General features: G+C 35.3%; 1 protein-coding gene and 1 pseudogene across 12 annotated transcripts in view; one reads left to right on the top strand and one right to left on the bottom strand.

Moving 5' to 3' along the window:
* GPHN (gephyrin) overlaps positions 1 to 27,779 on the top strand; it is a 625,991-nt gene that overhangs the window by 187,236 nt on the left and 410,976 nt on the right. The gene's annotated exons all lie outside the window — the stretch shown is intronic.
* Positions 747 to 27,692, bottom strand: LOC102153498 (annotated as a pseudogene).

The raw sequence follows: 27,779 nt of genomic DNA on the forward strand, positions 1-27,779 counted from the left end.
AGACACAGAGATCCAAACATGAAGTAATTTATAAGATGGATCGAAACATATTAAAAGGAATAGATTACAGAATTACAGTGAGATTAATTATGAGATTATTACTTTAATAATGTCACTTGATGTGGGGTCCAGGAACAAACTGTCAAGAAAAAATTCTTGAGACTTTTCTGGTGCAAAATAGGTAGTTATATTAAAACATTGGGATAGGACTCCTGGGTAGAAAGAGCTGCAGTGGGATTGTGAGGAGCAATGGATTATATACTTTTAAATTGGGAGGGGCACAGGAAAAGAAAGTTCCAAAAGGATTTTTATATGTAAGAGAAGACTTGCTGGATCCTGGAAGCCTGGCAGTTGCCTATCTAAGGTTGATTTTTCCTCTAGCGAGGACTTAACATTACCACAGACAGCTGAACCCAAGGTAGACAATGTAAATGATCTTTCTTAAGTAGAAGGGATCATCTGTTGACAGTGAAGGAGTCTTGGCACCAGGCAGGGAGACACCAGAATAACAACAAAATAAGGTTATTATTATGAGAAAAAGAAGCCCAGTCAAAAAGGCCATTGATAGCTGACCAAAATCTTCCTCCAGTACAGGAGTTTAGCCAATCACTAAGAGAAAGAGAGAGAGTTCATTTGAATATTTATATCTTTTAGCAGTCCTGTTACTTTTTTTTTTTTTTTTTTTTTGGCAGGTGAAACAATTTTATTTCACAGTAGTCTTTTTTTTTTTTTATTTCACAGTAGTCTTTAAAACCACAAAGACACTATGTTCTTCATATAAAAACATTAGTACTGATAACTATACTTTCTAGAAAATGATTATATAGACCCTCTCAAAGAAAAATGCACACCATTAATATAATGGTTCAGACAAGTTACTTGGGAAAAACACATCTGGACTGATCCTTAAAACATACCAGAAGACCACACTGCATCTTTTGGTTCAAAGTATAGATTACTGTCATCAGTAAGGGCTCCTGCATTCTTACATATTTGATAATACACATATAGACTGGTTTGTGACTTCATGTTCCATTGGTTCATCAGCCTTTTCTGCAGGTTCATCAGCAGGTTGAGCAGGCTGTGCCTTTCTGTGGTCCTTCTTCAAGACCTTCCAGGAACGGAGATACATCATCATCATCATAAATCGGAAACTCCAAGTCTTTACCAACAATTCCAATGGAAACATTGTAGTTAGGTCCTGTTCTACAGGAAGTGTCTCTCATAAGGCACGCAGACTATGTTTAACCAGTTCATTCAAATTGCACTCCATAAACCCAGACATATGTCTCTCCAAGTAAGTATGAGCTGATTGAGAATGGGCTCCAATGGACCTGGCTCTACAGTCAAAATAGTTGGTAGATGGGCAGGTTTGGAAAATGTGAGGGCCATATCATCATAACCAGCAATAAGCAGTCCAACACCATACGGTCTTCGGCCATACCGTTGTGTTGGTATCTGGGTCTAAGATGAGACACAGGAAGAGGTCTGTCAAATACAAATCTGGAGTCCAAGCACTCTGGTGCATAAAATTACATAACAGTCTAGCATCAGCAATAAGTCCCACAGTTGAGATACCAATATAGTTATCAACATGGAGAATTTTCTTCTGATGAGCTTCAAGCTCTGACTGTGCTCTCTTCAATGCAACCAACACTGCATGGGTTTTTAATATCAGACCAACTGTGGCTGAACCTTGTTTGACAGCTTCCACTGCATATTCAATTTGATGGATCCTGAGGGCTCCAAACAATGACGTCATTGTCATACTGGTTGCGAAACATGGTTCTGGCGTGGGTCCGGCTTCGTTCTCCTGCAGAAGTGCGGCTAGTCCTGTTACATTTTTGTGATAGCTAGAATATATACACAACATTATGTTGTTATGATAGCACATGTTCCATCTTGTACAGCAGTTAAAAATATCTAATGCCATTTTGACAGTCACATTAAAGCAAGTGGTGTTAGCCATCGGATACTCTGTTTTGCTCAGCAAGCAATGAGGTAATTAATAAGGGGCACCTTTATGGAAACAAAAGAAAAATATAAGTTAATGGTTGGAGCACATTACAAACTTAATGTGTGCTTAAAATGTGTGCTTAATGAGTACTTAAAATCTAGTATCTACAAAAGATGGGTTACTGAAACATATTTTCTCTATATAATCACATTTTTATCATAGCTGAATCAAGACTAGTTCATTTGAAAAACAAGTCCAATTTTAATAAACTTGGACTCATTATTTACATCTTGGTGAGTGCCAAGAATAGATATTGATCATATAGATCTTTTTTTTTTAATTTTTTATTTATTCATGATAGTCACAGAGAGAGAGAGAGAGGCAGAGACACAGTCAGAGGGAGAAGCAGGCTCCATGCACCGGTAGCCCGACGTGGGATTCGATCCCAGGTCTCCAGGATCGCGCCCTGGGCCAAAGGCAGGCGCCAAACCGCTGCGCCACCCAGGGATCCCCATATAGATCTTTTAAAATCTGCTTTGATGGAACTTTTATAAGGAATCTCAATTGAACTTTTAGTAGTCTCTCAAGGCCAGAAGCCAAGCCAAAATAGTTGCCATCAGACATGCCTGTAGTACCTGTAGATTTGGGTGAATTCCTCTTCTGGATGTTCCCCAAATATCCTGAGGTTCCTGCACCTGCCAGGAAGTGACATTCCTTACTTACCTGGTAAGGCTGCTGGGAACTCTGTAAGCAAGGTGTCAGGCCAGCATTTCCAGGGGCTCTACTGCCTACATGCTTCATTAAGTCAACCTTGATTTCTTAATGCTGTATGGCCATATCTGACTCTATGCATGTCTCTCAAATATGACATTACAGTCAAAGCCTTGGTAAAGTAACCAGTATTTCCAGTGTGGTTTATTACAAGAACCCATTCTTACTGAACTAATGCAGATAACTATGATTGCCATGAAAGTTAGAATATTTACTGAGAATTTCTGGTTTCAGAGGGTTATGATGGAGAGAAAAATTAAATGCTTCAAACTGTTCACAAAGGGATATTTTATCATATTTCTGTAAGTCATGGATATCTTACGAGGAAGTTTCCTTAATCTGGAAGAGAAAACATTAAAGAACCACCAGTGTTTCAAGCAAGTCACAAAAACTATGTTCATCTTCCTCGGTTCATTTAGTTCCATGTTACTAATTCTTGTTCAGTTTGAATACAGCTTTTAATTAGTTCTGGATTTTTACCAATTTTGGTTTTATGATAGAAAGATATTAAAAACCTGTTTTTGTCAAAAGCCCTTTTTATGAATCTCCTTGAAGATGAAACATGTTTTGCAAGAGAATAAGAACAATAACTATAAATGCCAAAAGACTAAAAAATGGACACGGTTAAAGATCTGATAAGAGGTCATAATATAGCTGGCAAGGAAATCCAGTTATTCCTGTGATACATAATACTTCAATAAACAGAATATCAAGTGATTGCCTCAAACCAAAATATATTAAAATTTTATGAATTGCATGTAATTTCTAGAATAGTTATAGTATTTACCCAAATATAACAGAAGGCTTATTATTTGTTTAACAGTGCTTCCAGAGTACATACCAAATAAAAAGGCCTTATTACTCGAAAAGACTTTATTTACAATTCAAACTCCAGGGAAGTTTGTTAAAAATGCTGGAAAGTTTAAAGCACATGCCTAAATAGTATTATAGATTATTACAAAATTTAAAACTTATTTATTTAACCCAGTTGGCAATAAGAGTCCAAAGGCAAATATGTAGGGTCATATAGTTGTTAGCAAACTTCGCGCCTTTAATATTGAGAAGTTGTAACTATCTTAAGTAATCAAAGACCTTATAAAGACAAAAACATAGAAACTTTGGTTTTCCAGACAGATAAGAGAGAGAAAAACCTTTGTTTACAGTTTTCTTGTCTAGATGAGACCAACAATCCGAGAAAACTTTGTGTTTTTTTTTCCAAATAGTACTTTATTATTATTATTTTTTACATATTTTTTAATTGGAGTTCGATTTAAAACTTTGTGTTTTTAACAGAAGAGCAGAATTTCAGTCTTATACCAGTTTACTTTTATTTATTTATTTTTTAAAGATTTTATTTATTTATTCATGAGAGACAGAGAGAGAGAGAGGGGCAGAGATACAGAGAGGGAGAAGCTCCATGCAGGGAGCCCGATGTGGGACTCGACCCTGGGTCTCCAGGATCACACCCTGGGCTGAAGGTGGCGCTAAACCGCTGAGCCACCTGGGCTGCCCACCAGTTTACTTTTAAAATGCATTCATTTCAACTTTAGTCCTGACCACATATAAAATTCCTTTCCAGAGATTTCCCTTAATAAACGTTTTATAATGTTTCTACATACGGAATTGCTTTCCTTATTTCTACCAATCTTAATTAGAATTATCAGAAGACTTTTAACTCTTAGAAACCTTCATCTCCAGTGAAAACTAAGTAGTAACCAATTTGAACTGTTATACCAGAATTCTTTAGATGGCAAATTTATGAATACATTTCCTAATTTTAAAACATGTTTTTCTGTAGTATTTTCTGTAGTATACAATCTTTTAATAAAGCACAAAGCGTGTTTACCAGCAGACCCAAGTATCTTCAGATTCTCTGCAATAAGAAGCTAAAAGCACAAACCTACATTCAGTAATCAGTGCTTTTAGTATTTTATCTCATTTGGAAAAGTCTTAGATGTCCAATGAACTCAATCCAATTTATCATTGAAGCAAAACTTTAACATTTTAGGTTACCATACTTTGAAAGCTATTTTAATAATTACCATTGAAAACTTTGGGACAGACAAAATTAACCATCATTTTAAGTCACTTTTTTGCTGACAAACTGCAATAGAGATCGTGAGCTTATAACTTTTAGCAAACCTAGGTAGAATAAAAGTTTCATATTTAATGTTGATAATTTTAAAGATATCTTAATCCAACAAACTTAAATTAGTTTAAATACTGAATTATATATATTCCATGTGGGTCTACTTAAAAGTCAGTTTGTTTTCCATTGTCAGTTTTTCCCTGGAGTATTATTGGTGGGGAAATCTCAAGTGGGTGTATAAGTCCAAGGGGGTGCTCTTCACTCCTTGACAGTGAGGAGAGAAGGAGCCACCAGTGCCAGTGGCACTGAGGATGGTATAGGAGCCAGGCTGCAGAAACAGGAGGGGGAGAAGAAGGCAGAAAAGGGGAGGTGCCCAAAGGAAGGCTGGAGGCTGACAAAAATCCAGAGGGCAGGCAAAGAGGACTCCTGGTCCTAAAGCTCATCAACCTGGGCAGATAAAAAGACAGATTTTCTTTCCACCAACAAGCAGAATACAGAAATAGGCAGTCCGAGTCGAGCCAGGGAAGAAGGGTTTCTGAACAGTTACTTGGGGACTATTCCTTAACGCCCCCTTTTTGAGTTAGACTAGCCAGAGATAATTGGCTACAAATGTCAATGCCATTAACTGGGGAAATAAATGAAGGACAAGCCTGTATATGCAGCTAGAGTAACCTGTGTGTATTAGGAGGAACAGTGAGAGAGTTAGGAGTCCCTTCATCAGGAATGGCCTGTGTTTTCTACAGCAACCTGGGTTTATTTGGAGGAGGCCTGTTTTAGACAATCATCCAATATATCAGCAGGAAGTTTTTTAGATTGGTGAGTGGCCAAAATCCTGCATGAGGCCCTTAGGTCAGGGTTGTGATCTAGAGCCATGAAGGCCTGGACATAAGGGGTATCTGTCCATTTGCTCTGCTTCCTGCAGAAGAGATCTGATAGATCATATTAAAGTTCCATGTCCCATTATTGGGCTGTTTTTCCTCCTCTCCTAAGGAATACTGAGGACATGGAGTGTTACAAAAGATCAGTTTTCTTTTTCCCTTAAATTTTATAATCCAAGTTGTTTCTACTGGGTTAAAAGGCATCCCAAAGGAGAGTCCTTGGGAACATGAAATGAAGCCTAGAGATGGTCTGCTACCACAAAAATCCCCTCCTACTCAGGTGGCATCCCATGCAGGATATGTTAGAAGTTCCTTATATCAAAATAACTTGGGGTGTCCCTCGAATGAAATCACTGTAATGATCACCCTGCCTTATAGGAGGGATGTTGGCATCTGTCTTCGCTCCCTCCCCTGCTTTCGCATTGAATCCTAGACTAAAAGTCAGTGCCATTGAATGTACTGAAACACTGTGCTTTGCTTTGCCTAACCTTGCCATTCTGTGAAGAACTCACCATTTTTTAACCCATGGAAAACACTAGAATAGTTTTACAAGAGAAAATTATCCAATTTTTAATTTAAGTTGTTGGTAGAGGACATTGATGTAAAACAGTAAAGATAAAACTCCATCATGCGCAAAGTGACATCCCAACACATGTACTCCTTACAACTGATACCCCTCGGAAGCAGTCCCCAGTTGGATTTTAATTCATTTGGGTACTGGATTCTGCTGGCTTCCAGTGGAGTTCTTGTGGTCAGAAGTGGCTCTTCCAGAGATGCAAAGGGGATCACATTAGACCAATGAGGAGGAAACCTTACAAGGGACTCTAAAGATTGAACAGCAGTCCTAATGACGTAGGTGGCTGGCCCAAGAATGACAACTTTGTATAATCACTGGAATAAAGAGGTGCCTGGGTGGCTTAGTCAGTTAAGTGTCTACCTTCATCTCAGTCCTTGGATCGAGCCCAAGGTTGGGCTCCCTGCTTAGTGGAAAGTCTGCTTTTCCCTCCCCCTCTGTTCCTCCCCTCCACTTGTGCTCATTCTCTCTTGCTCACTCTCTCTCTCAAACAAATAAAATCTTTTGAAGAAAAAAAAAAAAGAATAAGGAGAGGGCATCAAGTTTCTGAGTCTTTTTGCCATTCCAGCCAGAGTAATAGCTTCCAGGCAAAAGGCAGGCTATTAATTCCTCCCGATAGAGAAGCCATACACTAGAGGATTGCAGCCTGAGCAATTAACCTGAAAGTTCCAGTAAGACTCCTTGAAAAGCTCCTGAAATGAAAGTTAAGGAAAAGGAAGAACTCACCCAAGTTTGCACTGAGGGTCAGAGTGGAGATGAGAAGACTTGAGGCTCCATTTTGCACACCAAAATGATGTCATCTGATGGTTCCAGGAGTGACAGTCAAGAACAGTCAAGAAATAATTCTTGAGATATTTTTGGTGCCAAAGAGGTGATTATAGTAAAGCATGGGGACAGGCTCTGTGGGTAAGAAGACCTGCACTGATTTTGTGAGGAGCAATTGATTATATACTTTTAAGTTTGGAGGTGTAGAGACAAAGGAAGTTTCCAAAAGGATTTTTATATGGTAAAGAAGACTTGCAAGATCCTGGACACCTAGCTATGGTCAGTCTAAGGTTGTTTGTCCCTCTAGCAAGGCATTAACATTAAGACACTTGGGAGTTCCTGGAGGAATGTCATACTGTGCCTTTCTCAAGTATTAATCAATGGGCTTTAAGTAATAAGAAAATTTAATTTTATTACATTTCCTTTTGCCTTTGTTCTCCATGTCATTTAGTATGCTTACTTCTCAACTAATTTATATAGGAAGATAATATATAATGCCTCATTGTATCAGATTTTATTTATTCATTCATGAGAGAGACACAGAGAGAGCATGAGCAAGGGAGAGGAGCAGAGGGAGAAGGAAAAGCAGATCCCTTGCTAAGCCCTACGTAGGCTATCCCAAGACCCTGAGATCGTGACCTGAGCGGAAGGCAGACACTTAACCGACTGAGCCACCCAGGCACCCAAAGTATAGAGTATTTTAAAGAGAGGAGTCTCCTTTATGCCAGATATTTCATTTAGCAGAGTGTATTTGAGTCATCAGTATCCAGAGATAAGCTGGATTACAGGTGCACAATTGTGATTATAAAAAAGAATAAGAATTGTTTGGAGAGTAATGAATGTTCAGAGCATTAGGAAAGGAATGGCAAACTTGGAGGAAGGGACTTAAATGACAGAGAGGATAAGTTTTGAGCAGGTAATGCATGTTTACAGTTGTCATTCTAAGGATGATTAACTGACAGTAGCGTAGATGAAATGGAATGGATCCAGAAAAGCATGGAGAGTATTAATTCTGTTGTATATACTTTACATATTACTCACATAAGTCACCATTGCTTCTAAGTTATTCTTATTGCAAAAGTTCATTGATACCTTTGTAGTAAGTTGTTGAAATACTAGGATTGCTTCTATAAATACAAATAAATACCATGTAGATTCTAGTCATCAATCATACAGTAAGTTGCTCCTCTTTGTTTATAAATCTCAGAATGTCTTCATGATTTGGAATCTTAGAAGTCTATTTTCCAAAGCACTTTTTGTGTTATATGAGGTATGTTATAGTGGATCTAATTTTAGTCTGTGCATCATCACCTCTCAGCAGCTGCTCATTAACTAGGTCATAATACATCTTTTTTTACACATATGTGAATATAAAAGTAGCAGTATATGCATAAAAATTTTGGGTTTTTTTGGCAAATTATTTCTCTTTGTATTTTATACTCCCTACATTTTATTTTCTCTCCTTATTTTATACACAGCTTTATATTTTCTGTAGCCAGTTTAATCAGATCTCATCCCTTGCCTACCAGTAGAACATCTGTTAAGGAAATAAATGATTTAGGATGGAGTAGTAATTGGGAAAATAATTGACATAGGAGAGGCAATATAGCATAATAGTTAAAAGCTTGACAACCTGGATTGAAATACTATGTTTTTCATTTAGTAGTGCTTCTTAGCCACTGAGGTTTAGTTTTTGTATATGTAAAATTGGGATAATAATCTTACCTACTACATAGGATTATTTTCAGGCCTAAGTAAGATAATACAAGTATAAGCTCTTAGACTAGATTCTAAGTGGAGAGCATTCAATCAATGCTATCAATCATTACTTTTTATAACTTGAGTTATTTAGATATTCTGGGAAAGCAATATACATTCTTTACTAGAATAGTTCTCAGACTTTTTGAGAAAATTTTATTGTACAATGTTAAGAATTTATTAAATTATATATTCCTAGGTCATAGCTGGGAGATTCTGATTTATTAGACTGGGGTAAAACCCCTAAATTTGCATTTTTAAGAAGCATTCTGGTAATCCTCTTACAGTATATATTTTCAGAAATTTTCCTTGAGTTTCAGAAAATGTTTACAGTTGCACTACTATGGTAAAAATTGATGTATTGGATATTACTGATTGCCATGTAAATCGTACAACTTTATAAAGAAATTTAGCATTTCTATAAAGAGTTATAAAACTATTTTATGATTTGATTCAGTATTTAATTTTAGGGCACCTGGGTGGTGCAGTCAGTTAAGCCTCTCACTCCTGGTTTCAGCTGAGATCATGATCTCAGGGTTGTGAGATGGAGCCCTGTGTCTGGCTCTGTGCTGAGGGCAGAGTCTTGAGATTTTCTCTCCCTTTCCCTCTACCTCTCTAGCTCATGCTCTTTCTCTGTCTCTTTCTCTCTCAAATAAATGAATACATCTTAAAAAGTAATTTATTTTTGATTATTTATCCTAAAGAAATAATCCAAAAATTTCTACCAGTTTATCTTTTATTTCCAAAATTTTGATATGAAATATGACAATATGTAAATATAGATCACCATCTAAATTACTCATGATTTGTTTAGTGGATCATCACATAACCATTAAAATTTATAATTCTGAATACTGCAGTATCATAGGAAGAAATACGTAAAAAAATGAAAAAAAAAAGCACAATTATATTATGCGCATACTACATTTGCAATTCTGTAAAAATGTAAGTAGGCAAGTGAACAATGGACAGAATATGTTCAAATTTAAAATAGGATCAATCAAAAGGGGGGAAGTATACATATGAATCCATTGCCAAATATTTGCACAACATATGGGTTAAAAATTCAATGAATTCTACTTTTTGTCTCAGCCTTCTTTGTATTGTGTAGCAACTCCTAAGATAAAATGAAATGTAAAACAGAACTTCATAAATTTTATTGTAAACTACTTTCCTGCAAATTCAGAGGTGTTGGGTTCTCTTTAGTCTATTTGTTGAGTAGAGCCCTGATATCAGGGACCCTTCTAACTGTCAAAGATAGGAAAGTGAATTAATTATCAGCACAATTCCAGAATGTTGCAGTAAGGGTTAATAATTGCTTTCTATTTGTCTGCTGGCATGTGAAAAAACTGACAGGCATTAAGTAAGGATATGACATTTTATATATTTACACCCTATGGCTAAGGGTGTATTCGTAGTACAAATACTACAAATTTGGTACTTCCATCCCTTGCTTGGTATTGCTTAGTAGATGAATAATCAATTAATTATATGACAGTTTTTGTGGTAAATGGTAAATCTGAAAACTGTGTATGGCATGATAAAAGAATGGTTTTGTTTTCTGTTAGTCAAGTTGCTTTTGTTTAGCTTCTGTGTGACAGTTTGAATCTTTAGATTTTTCTAGATTATCATTCTAAGAGAAAGTTAATCTACTATGGTTTTACCATCTAGAAAACAACAAAATGCAACTCAAATTAGCTTAAACAATAAAATGAATACATTGGTTTACAAAATTTAACACTTCTCTAGATAGGCTTTAATATAGTTTAATCGAAGTTCCATATGTTTTTTGTTTTGATTGATTAGTTATTGATTGACTTTGTTTACTTTTCATACTTCTCTCAACTCTGCCCTCTTTCAGGCTGACAGAGTGGACAGCAATTTCAAGTTATTGAGATCAAGAAAAAACTTTTTATCTCTGAATTCCCCATGAAAGATCATAAATTCACTCTGATTGTATTGGCTGGCTTAAGTAACATGACTGAAATGATCTCACTTTGGCAAGGGGTTGGAATGTACTGATTGGTTTTGCCTAGTGTATACTTTAGCATTAAAGCTGGAAGACTGAGATCAGAATGCAACCAAGTGAAGACACAGCAAGAAGGTGGTGAGACAATACGAGAAAACTCTCACCAGAACCCAGCTGTGCTGGTACTCTGATCTTAGACTTGGATTCTCCAGAACTGTGAGAAAATCCGTTTCTGTTGTTTCAGCCATCTAATATATGGTATTTTATTATGGCAGTATAAACTAAGACACTTAGTAAGCTTAAATGTTGTACAACTATCAAGCTTAAGGTGTATGTAGTTACTTTCTTAGGTCTTGATTTAATTGGATCTTTAATTCTTATCTTTTCCTCTCATTCTTTGCATTCATTAGAAAACAATATTGTGGTAGTTGAGTCTTGTAAATAATTTTAAGTGTAAAGGACAGATTGTTTTAATTATCCCATTCTTACATATTTTTGTAAATACATTATGTAAATACAGAATATTGAATCCAGTTTTTTTTTTATGTTAGACTAAAATTTTGCTGTAGGTTTTTTAGGAGAAAATATTTCAATTTTAAATGTTCATCACAGAATCACAGGATGGTCATGTAATTCATACCTGGCACTTAAACAGGTCAGTAAAGTTCTTCTGACAACTTACTATCAAATTTTTTACCTTACATTAACATTTACAGTATATACCATGTTGCTAAACTTGGTCCTTAGTATTGTAATTATTAGTATCATCATCAGCTCTAAATTAGCTATTTCAAATGAAAGACATACAAGTAACAGCTACTGCTAAACCTTTTTAAAATTAGAGAATATAAATTATCAGCACCACAAAGTAAACACTTCTTTGGAAGACAAATCAAATATGCCTTGTAACTGTTAAATTAATAAAAATACGTTATTCTTAAACGTGTACTACAGTGCTTTCTTTTTAGATTTATGCCAGAAAAGTTTGGAATAATTAACACTCCCAGCTCTCGGGAGGTTGTCTGTCAGTAGCAGCATAACAGCAGAAGTAGAAAAATTTTGAAATTCATAAAAGGCAAAGCTTAATTAAATTCACAATAAATCCTAATTAGAAGATAATGGTGTTAGAGATTTCTCATGAAGATCTAGTACATTTTTTACTATTAGTGATGAGCGAATCAACCTAGTAATGAATCTTTTTTATGTTATTCTATACCTACTGACACTTGCTGTGCAATCTTTTTCCAAAGATAATACAGAATATCATAATTATTATTGACTGGACAATGAATACTCAAAGTGCTGGTTGATGATATGATTTTATGTTAGTACTAGTTTGCATTTATATAGCATGTTTCCTCTTATGAAGTCAGATAGTTCATAAAAGTTAGTGGTTATTATTAGAAAATATGGATCAGCTACACAGACAGCCTAGAGAAAAATCTAGACTTGCTCACAAATCACTTTAAGCAATTTACTGCTCCATCTGTGAAAAAATATGTACAAATATCTGATTTATGTGTAGAAAGTTGCAATCTCATCTTAAAAACCAAAACAAACAAATGAAAAATACGAAGGTTATGAAAAAAAAAAAGATTATGTCATCTAATTTATGGTGCTATAAATCTGAAAATAACTGGGGAGCCCCCGTGGTTCAGCAGTTTAGTGCCACCTTCTGCCCAGGGTCTGATCTTGGAGACCCAGGATCGAGTACCACGTCAGGCTCCCGGCTTGGAACCTGCTTCTCCCTCTACCTTGTGTCTCTGCCTCTCTCTCTCTTTCTCTGTGTGTGTGTGTCTCTCCATGAATAAATAAATAAAATATTTATTTATTTATTCATTCATTCATTCATTCATTCATTCATGATAGTCACAGAGAGAGGAGAGAGAGGCAGTCAAAGGCAGGCGCTAAACCGCTGAGCCACCCAGGGATCCCCTAAATAAAATCTTTTTAAAAAAATCTGAAAATAACTATCTGGGGAAGAGGAAGTATACTGAAAAGGGTCATGTTGAAACTTTCTGGGGTGATGGGAATATCATATATTTTGTTGGGGTGCCATTTCACAAGTATGTATAATTGTCAGTACTTATCAAACACAACACCTACAATCTTTGCTTTTATTGTATGTTAAACTCATATGAGATTTTAAGTAGGGATGTAATATGATTTAATTTGCATATAAGATCAATTTAGCAATGGTGAAGAAGATGAAATATATGGAAAATAAAGCTTATGTCTTATGGGCACTGATAGTGGTTTCTCAGAAAGAAAAGTGACTATTTCTTTTGGTATGGAACAAGAGATTCTTACGGGCTTTTAAAAAAAATATACATTGCAATTCTGGTCTGATCTCCCATCAAGATTATAAAAGCAATGAAAACCTTTTGAATTTTTTGCCAGAACATTAATTTATGAAAGCCCACTAGCTAGCAGTCACAATGAATATCATGTACTATATCACTCTTGGTTAAGTTAATTTTAAAAATCCCAACTTTATGTAATATTGATAAGCATATTGATTGCTGCAGCAAGGAAGGATGTATACCAGACGAACTGGGGTGCTGTGATAAGGACTTAATAGGGATTTATCATAGGATTTGGGCTTGTGGCCTAAATGTGATTCCTTTGTTCTCAGTCTCCTCAATGCAGAGTCTGCTGGGCTGCACCTTGGTTTCTTCTCCTTTCCAGGAACTGGAAATTCTCTCAAGGCTTTAAAATCAGGATAATCATAAGTCTAATCTGTTTCCCATCTCTCTAGGATCATTGTCCATCACTGCTTGAGTTTCATTATCTAAATAACCATAGCTTTACATATTTTGCCTGACTTTTTTAGTTGTTTTAGTCAGTAGGGAAAATCCAGTCTTTGTAATTCTGTCTTAGTCAGAAGTAAGAAATTATGGTATTGTTTTTAAAAGAAAATATTGGGGGAGGATGATGTGTGGGCAGACAAAAAAGTTAGTGTGCCAAGGCTTATTTAGAAGATATGAAAGGCCACAAAGCTTAAATGACAAAAGAAAAGTAATAATAAAATAGTCGTAAGTAGTTTTTTAAAAACTAGTTTCAGGAATAGTTTTTGATCTCTGGAAATAGTTGCATTTTAGCTAATTTGTTCTTAATAGCATTGGTTAACATGCACTAAATAATAATTCCAAGGTTTGAGTGTATGAGTTGCTCAGTCAATTAATCAATCTTGACTTCGGCTCGGGTCATATCTCAGGATCCTGGGATCAAGCCCCAAGTCAAGCTTCTTGATCAGCAGGAGTCTGCTTGTCCCTCTCCCTCTGCCCTTTCCCTAGCTTGTGCCTTCTCTCACTCTCTCTCACATAGGTAAATAAAATCTTTAAAAAAAAAAAAAAAAAAAAGATTCCAAGTCTTTAGAATATGTATAGGGCTCAACAGATACACCTATCCATTAGGAAGCAGTTCTTAACTTAATAGTGAAATAAATTCTTAAAAAATTTTTGTGGTTTTTAAAAAGTAGCTAAAAGTAAGCTACAGAACTGTAGTTCTTTTGACTTGGGAATGCCATGAAAAATTACTGAGACACTAAAGGCACTTTGAAATGAGAAAGTTTGGGATTCTCTCATGTAGCCAATATTGGATTTTTTTTTAATTGCTTCAAGTATGATTTTAATCATTTTTGATGACCTTTTCCTGGAGATCTTGTCTTAGTCACTCTAGTTAACATTTCTTTTTGTAACTGGTGTATAGAGTACAATGGAAGAATAGAGAATGAGAGGTAATATTTTCTGGGCGCTTACTAGGTTATAAGCATTATTTTTAAATCTCATTTAATACATGCATAATAATACAGCAGTCCTGAGTTGAGTGATCTTCCCATTTAAGAGACAAGGAACCAAAGGTCAAATAAACTAAGTATTTTGCTCAAGGCTATACATCTCAGTGGGTGAAACTAGCATTTAAATCCAGTTCCAGAGCTCGCATAGTTTTCATTATAAAAGACAAGTGATTTCCTATTTATGGGAACCCTATACTGAAGGCTCCTTGAAGTGATATTTAAGGTATTATTTTCAACTTATGGAATGCAAATGGATGGAGGATCAAAGGAATAATGATCACTATGTTGTAGATTTGGGGATTAGAAGTAAACACTAATGTTTACATTTTTATCTTAATTCTTAGTCCCTATTATACATGCTGGCTTTTTTTTTTTTTTGCACCATTTGATGAATTATTAGATTTGTTAGTGTATTTGGTAACCTTATTTTCATAGTAGACAATCAGTGAAGATTGCCTTAGTGTACACATAGTTAAGTTTGGGCATCTACAATTTAATAGTCCATGGAAGTCCTGTACTACAGAGTTAGCTTTTCATTGTGAATTTTTTGTTTTGAATGTTCCTGCCTTTATGCTTCCAGAGCATAAAAACATTTCAGGATCCCATAAAAGACCTTTTACTGTTTGTTCTTTATTATCCCTTCTGGGACTTTTATAGTATTCAGAATTAGCTCAACCGTTCTCCATATCTCTTTGCCTTTCTTTTGAATTTTTAACTCTTTTTGCTGCATTCTGTGTCATTTCTTAAGACCTGTTTTCCATTTTATAGATTATTTTTTCAACTATGTCTGATTTCCTTCCTTCTCCTTCATTTTTTGCCCAATCCTAAAATATTTTTACATGTTTTATTCATGGGTATCCTGGATGGTTATTTTAAAATCTGCCCTGCTTTCTTTCTTTCTTTTTTAAATCTAGTAAAATATATTAATTTATCTATTTAGATATTTTTTTGTGTTTTAAATTCTCATTAGTTGACATATAGCTCAATATTTGTTTCAGGAGTAGAATTCAGTGGTTCATTATTTACATATAACACCCAGTGCTCATCACAAGTGCTCTCCTTAATACCTATCTATCCCTCCCCCTAGCCACTTCCCTTCCATCAACCCTCTTTGTTCTGTATAGTTAAGAGTCTCTCATGATTTGTTTCCCTTTCTCTCTCTTTCCCCCATTCTGAATGTTCATCCATTTTAAATTCCACATACGAATAAAATCATATAGTAATTGTCTTTCTCTGAGTGACTTATTTTGCTTAGCTAATATACTGTAACTCCATCTACATCATTGCATTGGCAAGATTTCTTTTTTTTTTAATGGCTGAGTACTATTCAGTTATATCTATATCTATATCTATCTATATCTATATCTATATATATACCATATCTTCTTTATCCTTTAATCAGTTGATGGGAATTTGGGTTCTTTCTGTAGTTCGACTATTGTTTATAATTATGCTATAAACATGGGGGTGCATGTACTCCCTTGAATGTGTATTCCTGTATCCTTTGGGTACATACCTAGTAGTGCAATTGCTGGATCATGGGGGAGTTTGAGTTTTAGTTTTTTGAGGAATCCCCATATTATTCTCTAGAGTGGCTGTACCAGTTTGCATTCCCACCAACAGTGTAAGAGTATTGTCCTTTCTCTGCATCCTCACCGACACTTGCTGTTTCTTGTACTGTTTATTTTAACCATTCTGACCCATGTGAGGTGGTGATATTGACCTTTTCATGTACCTGTTAGCCATCAGGATGTCTCTTTGGAAAAATGTCTATTTGTGTCTTCTGCCTATTTCTTTACTGGGTTATTTGTTTTTAGGGTGTTGAGTTTCATAAGTTCTTTATAGATTTTGGATACTAACCTTTTATCAGATATGTCACGTGCAGATATCTTCTCTCATTTCATAGGCTGCCTTTTTAGTTTTGTTGATTGTTTCCTTCACTGTTCAAAGCAAAGAAGTCTTGATGAAGTCCAGTAGTTCATTTTTGCTTTTGTTTCTCTTGCCCCTGGTGATGTGTCTAGTAAGAAATTGCTGTGGCCAAAGTCCTGTCTTGCATCTAGGTATTTCATCCATTTTGAATTTATTTTTGTGTATGGTGTAAGAAAATGGTCCAGTTTCATTCTGCATGTGGCTGTCCAGTTTTCCCAATATCATTTGTTGAAGAGACTATCTTTTATCCACTGGTTACTCTTTACTGCTTTGTCAAAAATTAATTGCCCATATAGTTGTGGGTCTAATTTCCAGGTTTCTTATTCTGTTCCATTGATCGTGTTTGTTTTTGTGCCAGTATCATTCTGTCTTGATATCTACAGGTTTGTGATACAGCTTGAAGACCAAAATCATGATGCTTCCAGCTTTTCTTTTTCAGGATTGCTTTGGCTATTCAGGATCTTTTGTGGTTCTATATAAATTTTATGATTATTTGTTCTAACTCTGTGAAAGATGGTTTTTGAAAGGGATTGCATTGAATGTGTAAATTGCTCTGGGTAGTATAGACATTTTAACAGTGTTCTTCCAAACAATGAGCATGGAATGCTTTTTCATTTCTTTTTGTCCTCTTTAATTTATTTCATGAGTGTTCTATGGTTTTCAGAGTATAGATCTTTTACCCCTTTGGTTAGGTTTATTCCTAGGTACCTTACGGTTTTTGATGCAATTGCCATTTAAATGGTATCTAGGGATCCCTGGGTGGTGCAGCGGTTTAGCGCCTGCCTTTGGCCCAGGGCGCGATCCTGGAGACTTGGGATCGAATCTCACATCGGGCTCCCGGTGCACGGAGCCTGCTTCTCCCTCTGCCTGTGTCTCTGCCTCTCTCTCTCTCTGTGTGTGTGACTATCATGAATAAAAATAAAATAAAATAAAATAAAATAAATGGTATCTATTCCTTGATTTCTGCTTCTGTTGTTTCACTATTAGTGTATAGGAATGCAACAGATTTTCTCTTCATAGATATATATCCTGTAACTTTACTGAATTCATGTTCTAGTTCTAGCACTTCTTAGATTCTTTCAGGTTTTTTACATAGAATATCATGTTGTCTGCATATAGTGAAAGTTAGTAGTTCTTCCTTGCTGACACAGATGCCTTTTATTTCTTTTTGTTGTCTGATTGCTAGGGCCAAAACTTCCAGTACTATGTCAAATAGTAATGGTAAGAGTGGACATTCTTGGCTTGTTCCTGACTGTAGAGGGAAAGCTCTCAGTTTTTCCCGATTGAGAATGATATTAGCTGTGGGTCTTTTGTATATAGCTTTTATGATGTTGAGGTATGTTCATTCCATACCTGCTTTGTTGAAGGTTTTTATCAAGAATAAATGTTGTATTTTGTCATATGCTTTTTCTGCATCTATTAAGAGGATCATATATAGTTCTTATCACGTTGATTGATTTGCAAATATTGAATTACTACCCCTGTGCCCCAGGAATAAATCCCACTTGATCTTGGTAATAATTCTTTTTTTAATGTATTGTTGGATTTGATTTGCAAGTATCTTGTTTAGAATTTTGGCATCCCATACTCATCAGGGATATTTGCATGTAATTCTCTTTTTTAGTGGGATCTTTGGTTTTAGAATCACGGCAGCAGGTGCCTTTAGGGTTCAGCAAATACTAACCACAGAATGTTTAATGTTTAATGGTTTTAATGATGACCTTGTAGAAGGAGTTTGAGAGTTTTCTATTTCTATTTTTTGCAACAATTTGAGAATAATAGGTATTAACTCTTCTTAAATGTTTGGTAGAATTCCCCTGGGAAGCCTTGTGATCCTGGACTTTTTTTTGTTGGGAGATTTTTTTTTTTTAAGATTTTATTTATTCATGACAGACTCACAGAGAGAGAGAGGCAGAGACACAGGCAGAGGAGGAAGCAGGCTAAGCAGGCTCCATGCAGGAAGCCCGATGTGGGACTCGATCCAGAGTCTCCAGGATCACACCCAGGTTGAAGGCAAAGGTGGTGCTAAACCGCTGGGCCACTGGGGCTGCCCTGTTGGGAGATTTTTCATTACTGATTTGGATGTTTTGTTAGCCGTGGTCTGTTTAAACTCTATTTCTTCCTGTTTCATCTTTAGTAGTTTGTATGTTTCTAGGAATTTGCCCATTTCTTCCTGATTGCCCAGTTTATTGACATATAATATTTCATAATATTCTCTTATAATTGTTTGTATTTCTGTGGTGTTGGCTGTGATCTCTCCTCTTTTATTCTTGATTTTATTTATTTAAGGTCCTTTCTGTTTTCTTTTTGATTAGTCTGGCTATAGGTTTATCAGTTTTGTTAATTCTTTCAAAGAACCAGCTCTTAGTTTCGTTGATCTGTTCTACAGGTTTTTTAAATTTCAGTACTGTTTATTTAAGCTCTAATTTTTATTACTTCCCTTCTTCTGCTGGCCTTAGGCTTTATTTGCTGTTCTTTTTCTTGCTCCTTTAGGTACCTAGACAGCTTTGTTATATTTAGTACTTTCTCTAGGCCTATTATTAGCTAATAATTCTAATACTTATTGTATTTTCAGGTCAGATTCTGTAGTTTGATTTTTCTACATATACTTCTTTTGGTAGTTTTTTGTTTTGGTGACTTTTGAATGTGTGGAATTCATTCATTTGCGAGAAATGTGATTCGCCAATGCATGTGGAGGTAGTACCAATTTGGAACCACCAGATTTTTGAGTGGTATGAATTTAGGCCATAAACCTGCATTAGTCTTGGTTTGTAGTTATTAATTCTCAGTTGAGTCTTTTTTTCTCTTTTTATATCTTTCTATTCTACACTGATCTCAGGCAGACAGACCTGCAGTTCTGTGATCTCTCTGTTTGGCTTTTTCTTTGTTTTTTATAGTTTACGATTTGGGAATTCTTGTATGTAGAATTTAAATAATATGACTTTGCATCCAGATTGAATTCTAAATTCTGAGCCTTTAAAAATGGGACTCTTGAGGTGCCTGGATGGCCCAGTCAGTTAAGCATCTACTTTCTACTCAGGTCATGATTCCAGGGTCCTGGGATTGAGCCCTGAGTCAGGCTCCCTGCTTAGAAGGAAGTCTTCTTCCTCTTCCTCTGCTGCTCCCCCTGCTTGTGCTCTCTTGCTCTTTCTCTCGAATATATATATAAAATCTTAAAAAGAAAATGGGACAATTAATGCCCAAACTGTAGGCCACACACACGGCAGCAGGTGCCTTTAGGGTTCAGCAAATACTAACCACAGAATGTTTAACTGTCTGGATTGCTGCCTCTATTTTTCTTGTATTCTTTTACAAATTCATTAGTTTCCAGCTATCCTAGCCATATGTTCGAATAAATTTTTAAAAACGTATATTTTATTTACTAAATAAATTTATTTAGAGGGGCGTTTACTAAATCTGTCCTTGTACAAAGACAACTCATTAGATTTTCTAGAATCTTTGCTCATGGGAGTCAGAAACTTTAGTTACAAACTTTAGAACTCTTTTATGTGGATTTGTTGTTACTTTATGAAGAAGTGGAATTGAAACTCTGCCCTGGCTATACCCAAGTAATTCCTGATTTTCCAAAGAGCATTTAAAATGGTGAAATTTGTCTGAAATGGTATACTGACATGATAGTGGTGATAGGAAACCAATTGTTAGCTATTTTATATTCATTTTTGAATTTTATCCCAAAACAGTAATATAAAATTCAAGTTAGAAATTGCAGCACTGTTAATTTGAAACACTTTCTCTTTTATTTTAAACTGTTAAAATTAAACAGATTTTCTTCCTACCCCAAAATAGTTACATAAGAACAGTCTGTTGTCACAGAAATCATTCTATTATAGTTATTCTATTATAAAGAGTATAGTTTCTATTTAAAGTGCTAAGCTACAAATATTTAGCCTTTTGAGCCATCTGCTCTGCTAAATACCCATAAGTATTTTAGACTAAAATCTGAAAAATGGAATACTTGAAAACCTTTGCTTTGTTGGCTCTTGAATTTTGTACTGCATGTCTTACTTTGAGTAGAAAAAGATTGATATAGAAAGTTTACTTGCAAAACATAACACTGTCCTCACTAATAAAAAAGAAAAAACGGAACAGTTTTAAACCCTCTTATAGAAAGAACCCTCTATATCTGGATGAATTATTTTATTAAAAATAATTCTTAATGTAACTAAAAAAACATAAATAAAAACTCCACTTAATATATTTATTACCACAATAAATATATTTGACCTCTAATATTTAGAGTTAGATAGATTTATGTTTAAAATCATTATCTTGATTAAATATTAATTTTCTGATATAAACATTGAGGAAAGTTTGCTCCCTACATTCTCTAAATGAAATCATTAAAATTTTTTTTTTAATTTTTAAAAAATATTTATTTATTTTGACAGAGAGTACAAGCAAGGGGAATGGCCCACAGAGGGAGAGGGAGAAGCAGGCTCCCTACTCAGCATGTGATTGATGCTTGACTCCATCCCAGGACCCTGGGATCATGACCTGAGCCAAAGGCAGACAGTTAACTAACTGAGCCACCCAGGTGCCCTAATGAAATTATTTTAATACCATCTTTGTAACTCTAGGAAATTAATTGTCTTCAATTAGCCAATTTTGTGAGTACATACATGTTTTATTAAATACTTATTTTATATTTCCTTTTTGGATGGCATTCTATTAAACTGTTAAACAGGACAGCCTTGGTGGTTCAGCGGTTTAGTGCTGCCTTCAGCCCAGGGTGTGGTCCTGGAGACCTGGGATTGAGTCCCACATCGGGCTCCCTGCATGGAGCCTGCTTCTCCCTCTGCTTGTGTCTCTGCCTCTCTCTCTCTCTCTCTCCCTCTCTCTCTCTCTGTGTGTGTGTTTCTCATGAATAAATAAATAAAATCTTAAAAAAAAAAAACTGTTAAAAATGTAGAAAGAGCCTAGTGACCGTTCTACTCCCTCCACCTATTGCTCACACAAACACACTTACTCATTCCCATTCCCAGAGGATTAGAACCTGGGAAGAAGGAAGCAGTAGACCTGGACAAAACAGAGGTTGAAGAAAACTCCTGAGAATTAACTATACACTGATTTTAGAATTAATTTATAATTTGAATTAAAATATGACTTATACAAAAAAACCTTAAATGTGTGGATTTTTTGAAAGTGGAACATGACTAAAAGTGCTTCTGAGCACCTGACAGAAAAATGTAAATTCTCCGATGAATGTACTAAATACCACAAATTATTTCCCAGTGAATAAGAAAAGGCACAAGGAAATGAAGTAGTACCATGAATGAGAATTAGCAGAAACACTCAATAGTTTGCGCAGTTTATCTTGAAGGGCACTGTATTGCGCATTGTTTCATTTGGACAAGATTGAATATATGCCCTTGAGTCTCTATAATACTTATTGTAGAAATTTAGTGTGTGTTATACTTTTTATTGTTCCAATTCATTTTTGAAAGCAGTGGTAACAAGATACAACAGTCATGGCCTGAGGATGGAGAAATATGTGATAGTGTCCAAAGCCATGCTGTTCCCCTAAAACACAGTTATTTTTCCTGCTCTTTTTGGAGTTGATTTTGTTTCCATGTATTTTCTAAGCTTGATTATCTGGCCTTTGTTTTTCTAAGCTTCTATTTTTTTAGTTTATTCCCTTTTTGGCTTAATAAAGCTGGAATTAGTTTGTGTTTACAGTGAACTATTCTAATTGATAAAGGGACCCTATGCATTGCTTCAATTGTTTGCTTCTTGTGAGCACACACCAGGAGAACTTGTCTCTGTCTCTTGATCTGTGTGGGGTTATGAACAAGGTCCCCCTAAGTAGAGAAGGTATTTTTTATTTTTGTTTTTGTTTATTTTAATGTTCTAGTTTATACTTCTGGTTGATTTTTAATCTCTATTTCCCTTCAAAGTTTTAGTGAGCCCACTATCAATTTAAACCTGGACAGTGTTCTATTTCCTAATCAAACACTTAGAAAGACAAAATTCATTGCTTTTCAAGATAACATATTCCATTTTTTTTTTTAAAGGGCTCTAATGTATTCAGTAACATCTCTTATATTGAGCCCAAATTTGTCTCATTGCTGGTTCTAATTACCTTCACTAGGGCATCCAGGAGAGGTTATTCACCCTTCTGTGTGAAAGCTCTTTAATTAAAAATAGATAACAAAGTCTTGACTCTTTTTTCTTCTTGTATTTTCTTGTATTACCTTGTCTTGTCAAAAGTGAAAAATTTAGAATTTAATGTTTGCTAAGTCAATAAATTGTTATTAGTTAAGAATAAACTTAACCATATTGTTACTATAAATAAAACAGTTATATTTTATTTTTACCCTTGGAATTCTGCCTGTTATTTACACTATTTTCCTCCTTTCTTCCAAAAGGTTCTAAGCTTTCTTCTTGTTCATCTTTCAGTCATGTCAATTAAAACATAATTTACAATTTTAATTGGAACAATGATACATAATGGGTTGATGGTATTAGAACAACTATATCTGTTTTGTAGCCTTCTGTGTGTAACTTGATTGTAAAGTTGCTTTGAGTAAAGTAAGAATCTAAAGAAGGCCTGCTCTGAGCTATATACTACACAATGTTTACTTTTATTATTTCTACTTTCTTTTCGGTATCTATTCTCTCCTATCCTCACTGCCTTCATGATCTCTCCCTATTTTAATAAAAAACTTTTCTCAGACAAAGAAATCAATTAGTTCATTAAAAATTTAAGTGACTCGTGATATGAAACATGTTTTTCTATCTGTAGATTAAACAAGAAATGAAGCCCTTCTGTTTTGTGTGTGTGTGTGTGTGTGTGCATGGACATACACAAGCTTGTAAGATCTTCCTAGTAGCCATTAAATCACACTATGCATGCAACTATCTACTTTTAAATTTAGTGCTTAAGCAATTATCTAATATACTTTGTAATTTTTTTTATACCTTGAAAGAATGTTCATAAATTTTCTTATAAGGAAATATGGACTAATGCCAGACATATAGTCAGTTCTTATATATTGATTGACTAAAATTTCAGAATACTAAGAATAGAAATTATAGTTGACAGAATATTTTAAAATGCTGTTTTAGACAAATTCACAAAAACTCTGGCCCTCTAGATTAGACTCTGTAGATTGGTTCCGTCTAGAAAAGCAATCACATATTTGAGCTGTGTCTTAGTTGCAGTTCTGGCTGGAGATTTAATATAGCAGTGAACAATTTTTTAAAAAGACTTCCTTAGGAGAGATTTTGATACCAAGTCATATTTGACATTTGCATAAAATCTTCTTAGGTAAAGGAGCTTCATCCCTGTAACTGTTCAAAAGCCTTAGGTCAAATGTCTGTTCCTGTCTTCTGCCCATTTTTTGACTGGATTTTTTTTTTGGTGTTGAATTTGGTAAGTTCTTTATAGATAATTTCGGATACTAGCCCTTTATCTGATATATCATCTGCAAATATCTTCTGCTATTCCATAGGTTGCCTTTAGTTGTGTTGATTATTTCTTTGATGTGCAAAAGCTTTTTCCTGATGAAGTCCCAATAGTTCATTTTTGCTTTTGTTTCCCTTGCCTGTGGAGACATGTCTAGCAAGAAGTTGTTGTAGCCAAGATTAGAGAAGTTGCTGCCTGGTTTTCTTTTTCAACATTCCTTTGGCTGTTTGGATTTTTTTCTATTTGGCTATTTGGGGTCTATACAAATTTTGGAATTATTTGCTCCAGCTCTGTGAAAAATGCTGGTGTTATTCTATAGAGAGTGCATTGAATGTGTAGATTGCTTTGGTTAATACAGACATTTTAACAATATTCATTCTTCCAATCCATGAGCATGGAATATTTTCCATTTCTTTGCATCTTCCTCAATTTCTTTCATCAGTGTTTTACATAAAGTTTCAATGTACAGGTCTTTCACCTCTTTGGTTAGTTTATTCCTAGATATCTTTTTGTCTTAGAGCAATTGTAAATGAAATTGATTCCTTCATTTCTCTTTGTACTGCTGCATTATTGGTGTATAGAAATGCACCAGATTTCTGTATGTTGATTTTGTATCTTGTGACTTTAGTAAATTCATTTATCAATTCTAACAGTTTTTTGGTGGATTCTTTTGGGTTTTCTATATATACTATCATGTCATCTGCACATAGTGATGGTTTGTCTTCTTCCTTGCTAGTTTGGAGCTTTTTACTTCTTTTTGTTGTCTGCTGTGGCTAGGACCTCTACTACTATGTTAATAACGACACTAACAGTGGACTTTATCTTTAGTTTTTGACATTTTAATTATAATGTGTCTTGGTGTGGATCTCTTTCACTTCATTCTATTTGGAACTCTCTGTGCTTCCTGGATCTAGTTGTCTCATTCCTTTGTCAGGCTAGGGAACTTTTCAACAATTATTTTTTTTGGTTAAGAGTTTTGTGCCTTTCATCATCTATTTTTGAACGTCTGTAGTTATTTTTCAGTTCAGTTATTTTATTCTTTTGTTCTGTGACTTCTATTTGGTATTTTCCTATGTTTCCTATCTCTTTGTTGCTGTTTTCACTGTGTTCATTCATTTTTCTCCCAAGCTCACTTAAAGTCTTTATGACTATTACTTTGAATATCATGTAAGTTACTTATCTCTGATTCATGAAGATTTACTTTTCAGGAAGTGGTTAATCTTGTTCTTTCAGTTGGAAATATTCCTTTTTCCTCATTTTGATTTTCATTTTGCACTAATTTCTATGTATTAGGCAAAATAGCTATTTTTCTCAGTTTTGAAGGAGTCTCCTTGTGTAAGTGATGAACTTTATAGTTCAACCTTGCCCTAGTTCTTGTTGTGTCTTGAACCTTTGTGATTGTGTAAGCTGTCTGATTTATTCTTGATGGGTCCTAGGTTTTGAGATTGTGCCAAGTCCTGTCAGTATTCCAAAGGGAAGGATCTCAGTCAGTCCCGGTTCAGGCTGATTTGAAGGCAGTAGCTTTTAAAGAAGGAAATATCTGTAGTCATGTGAGACTGCACTCATAACCCCTACTGGTTTCTAGACAAGGTGATTTGGAGTTGTCCTCTTGATGACAGTCCCAAAAAAATTGGGCTCAGGATAAGTGTGTAGATTTTTTGGGGGGAGATGTGGTAAGCTATAATGATGCCATGGGAGAGTACAAAATTTGACATCCAGCCTATGTTCCCTGAGAACTCCTCTAGAACCTCTAGATGTGTCGTAAGCCTGAAGCCACCCCTCAGGCTAAAGCTGTAGAATAATTAGGCCTTTTTCACAGAAAGGCTGAGGATGCTGCCTTTGATATGGCTTCGGATTGGTAGCCTACCAAAAACTGTCTTTCCAATTATTTCATTTCTCTGGGGCCCAGCAGCACAGACCTCCAGGGCCATCATAGCCAAATGTGTTCAAGAGGCATCTCCTATGTGGACTGAACACTGCCACTAGTTTCAGTGGGGCTGCAGGAGAACATGGGTGTGAGGCAAGCCTGATTGTAGTAGCAAGGTAGAACAAGAGTAAAAATGGCACCCACCAGCATCAGTGCTTAGCAAGGCAGAGTAAGCATCCGAAAATGGCACTTGTCAATGCCGTCTTCCTCAGAGGAAGTCCTACTAGACTCCTGTATCTTCTGCAGATGTTTGAGGATTTATTTTTGAATCTCCTTCGCATATGATCTAGGTGCTTTTCAGACTGCTGCTTTTGTGTTGGGTCCAAAGGTGAGTGAGTCTGTGCATAAATCCTTCAAGAATGGACTTTACATTCTCCACAGTCTTTCAGGTCTTCTGGGTATAAGCCTTGTTGGTTTTTAGAGGCGAATGTTTTGGGGGCTCATCTCTGGAGTAGACCCTGAGGATTGGAGTTCCTAATGTGGGATACAAATCTATTTTTAATGAGGGTGGAATTCTATAGTGTTGAGATCTCTCCTAATTGTGGGTCACTGCTTGTGATTGGGAGGGTATGAGGGGGGCAAGACCATATCTCTGCCCCTGTTAAGGATCTCAGTTTGGCCTTTTATCCTAGATTGTGGAGGAGATCTTCAGCTAGTTTTTAGGACATTTTGGGAGAGAATTGATCTATATGTAACTATACATTTGATGTGTCTAGTGGAAGGAAATAAATTCAGGATTTTCCTAACACTGACATCTTGAAACCACTGTCTGAAACAGGTCTTTATTCCATCCCACTGTAACCAGAATCACTAATTAAATTTTTAAACAATATTGAGGATGTGATTGTTCAACCATCAGTAAATAACTATTCTAAAGTATGGAAAATGCACATTTAAATATAAAGGAGTATTTTGGTCATTGTTATTTGTACCTTTGGCATGAAATAAGGTTTATGGGAGGTTTAATTAGAACATCATAAGAAATTGATACCAAATGAAATATAATTCATTAATGTATTCATTCTACAAATATTTAATGGGTACTCACTCTTGGCCTGGGACTAGAGATATGATAATAAATAAGGCAGGGCTTCTTCTCGAGAAAGGGATGACATATATGAGACATGCATATACAGTACATTATAAAAAATACTATGCTCAGATGTACAAAGGGAGCCCATACTTGGTTTCTTTTCATATTTTTAATTTATTCTTTAAAGATAGAACTCTTAAGAATTTGAGACTATTAATAGTAAGTGTACATTAATGCATTTATATATGAAGTTTCTAAAGGTTTTGTAGCCAGACATTCTTTCTAGGCTCTGGAGTAAGGAAAAAATCATTCCTAATCATAAAAACTTTATATGGAAAGGCTAGAAAATCATGATAATAAAATGAATGAAATAAGATAAATGCCAAAATTTAAAGAATACAAGATATAATTCATTCATATTTAATTAACTTAACCAATTCACTATCTTAACCTTTCTTCTCAATTCCTTCTGTAAAACATACTGATATGTGTCCATAATTCAGTAAGTAGATCCTTGAACAACATATGAGTTAGGAGCATCGACCCCAATTTACTAATAGCCTGCTGTTGACCAGAAGCCTTAATGATAACATACATAGTTAACACATATTTTATATGTTATATGTGTTATATATACTGTATTCTTGCCACAAAGTAAGGTACAAAAAAATTATTATTGAGAAAATCATAATAAAGGAAGCCCATACTGCTATGTCGGACCCTACCCATCACCAGCCTGGCCAGTATCACGTGCACATCCTGGGAAGTCTGGCACTATGCTCATTTCATGCATGAGTTGTCAGCCAGGAACATAAAGGGCAACATAATTAACCTGAACAAGCACTGGGGCTTCATGTATATCATCACCAGTGTGGCCTCACAATGAGGTAGCATGATGTAAACT

The sequence above is a fragment of the Canis lupus genome, chromosome 8 (assembly GCF_011100685.1).
Source record: "Canis lupus familiaris isolate Mischka breed German Shepherd chromosome 8, alternate assembly UU_Cfam_GSD_1.0, whole genome shotgun sequence".
NCBI classification, from domain to species: Eukaryota; Metazoa; Chordata; class Mammalia; order Carnivora; family Canidae; genus Canis; species Canis lupus.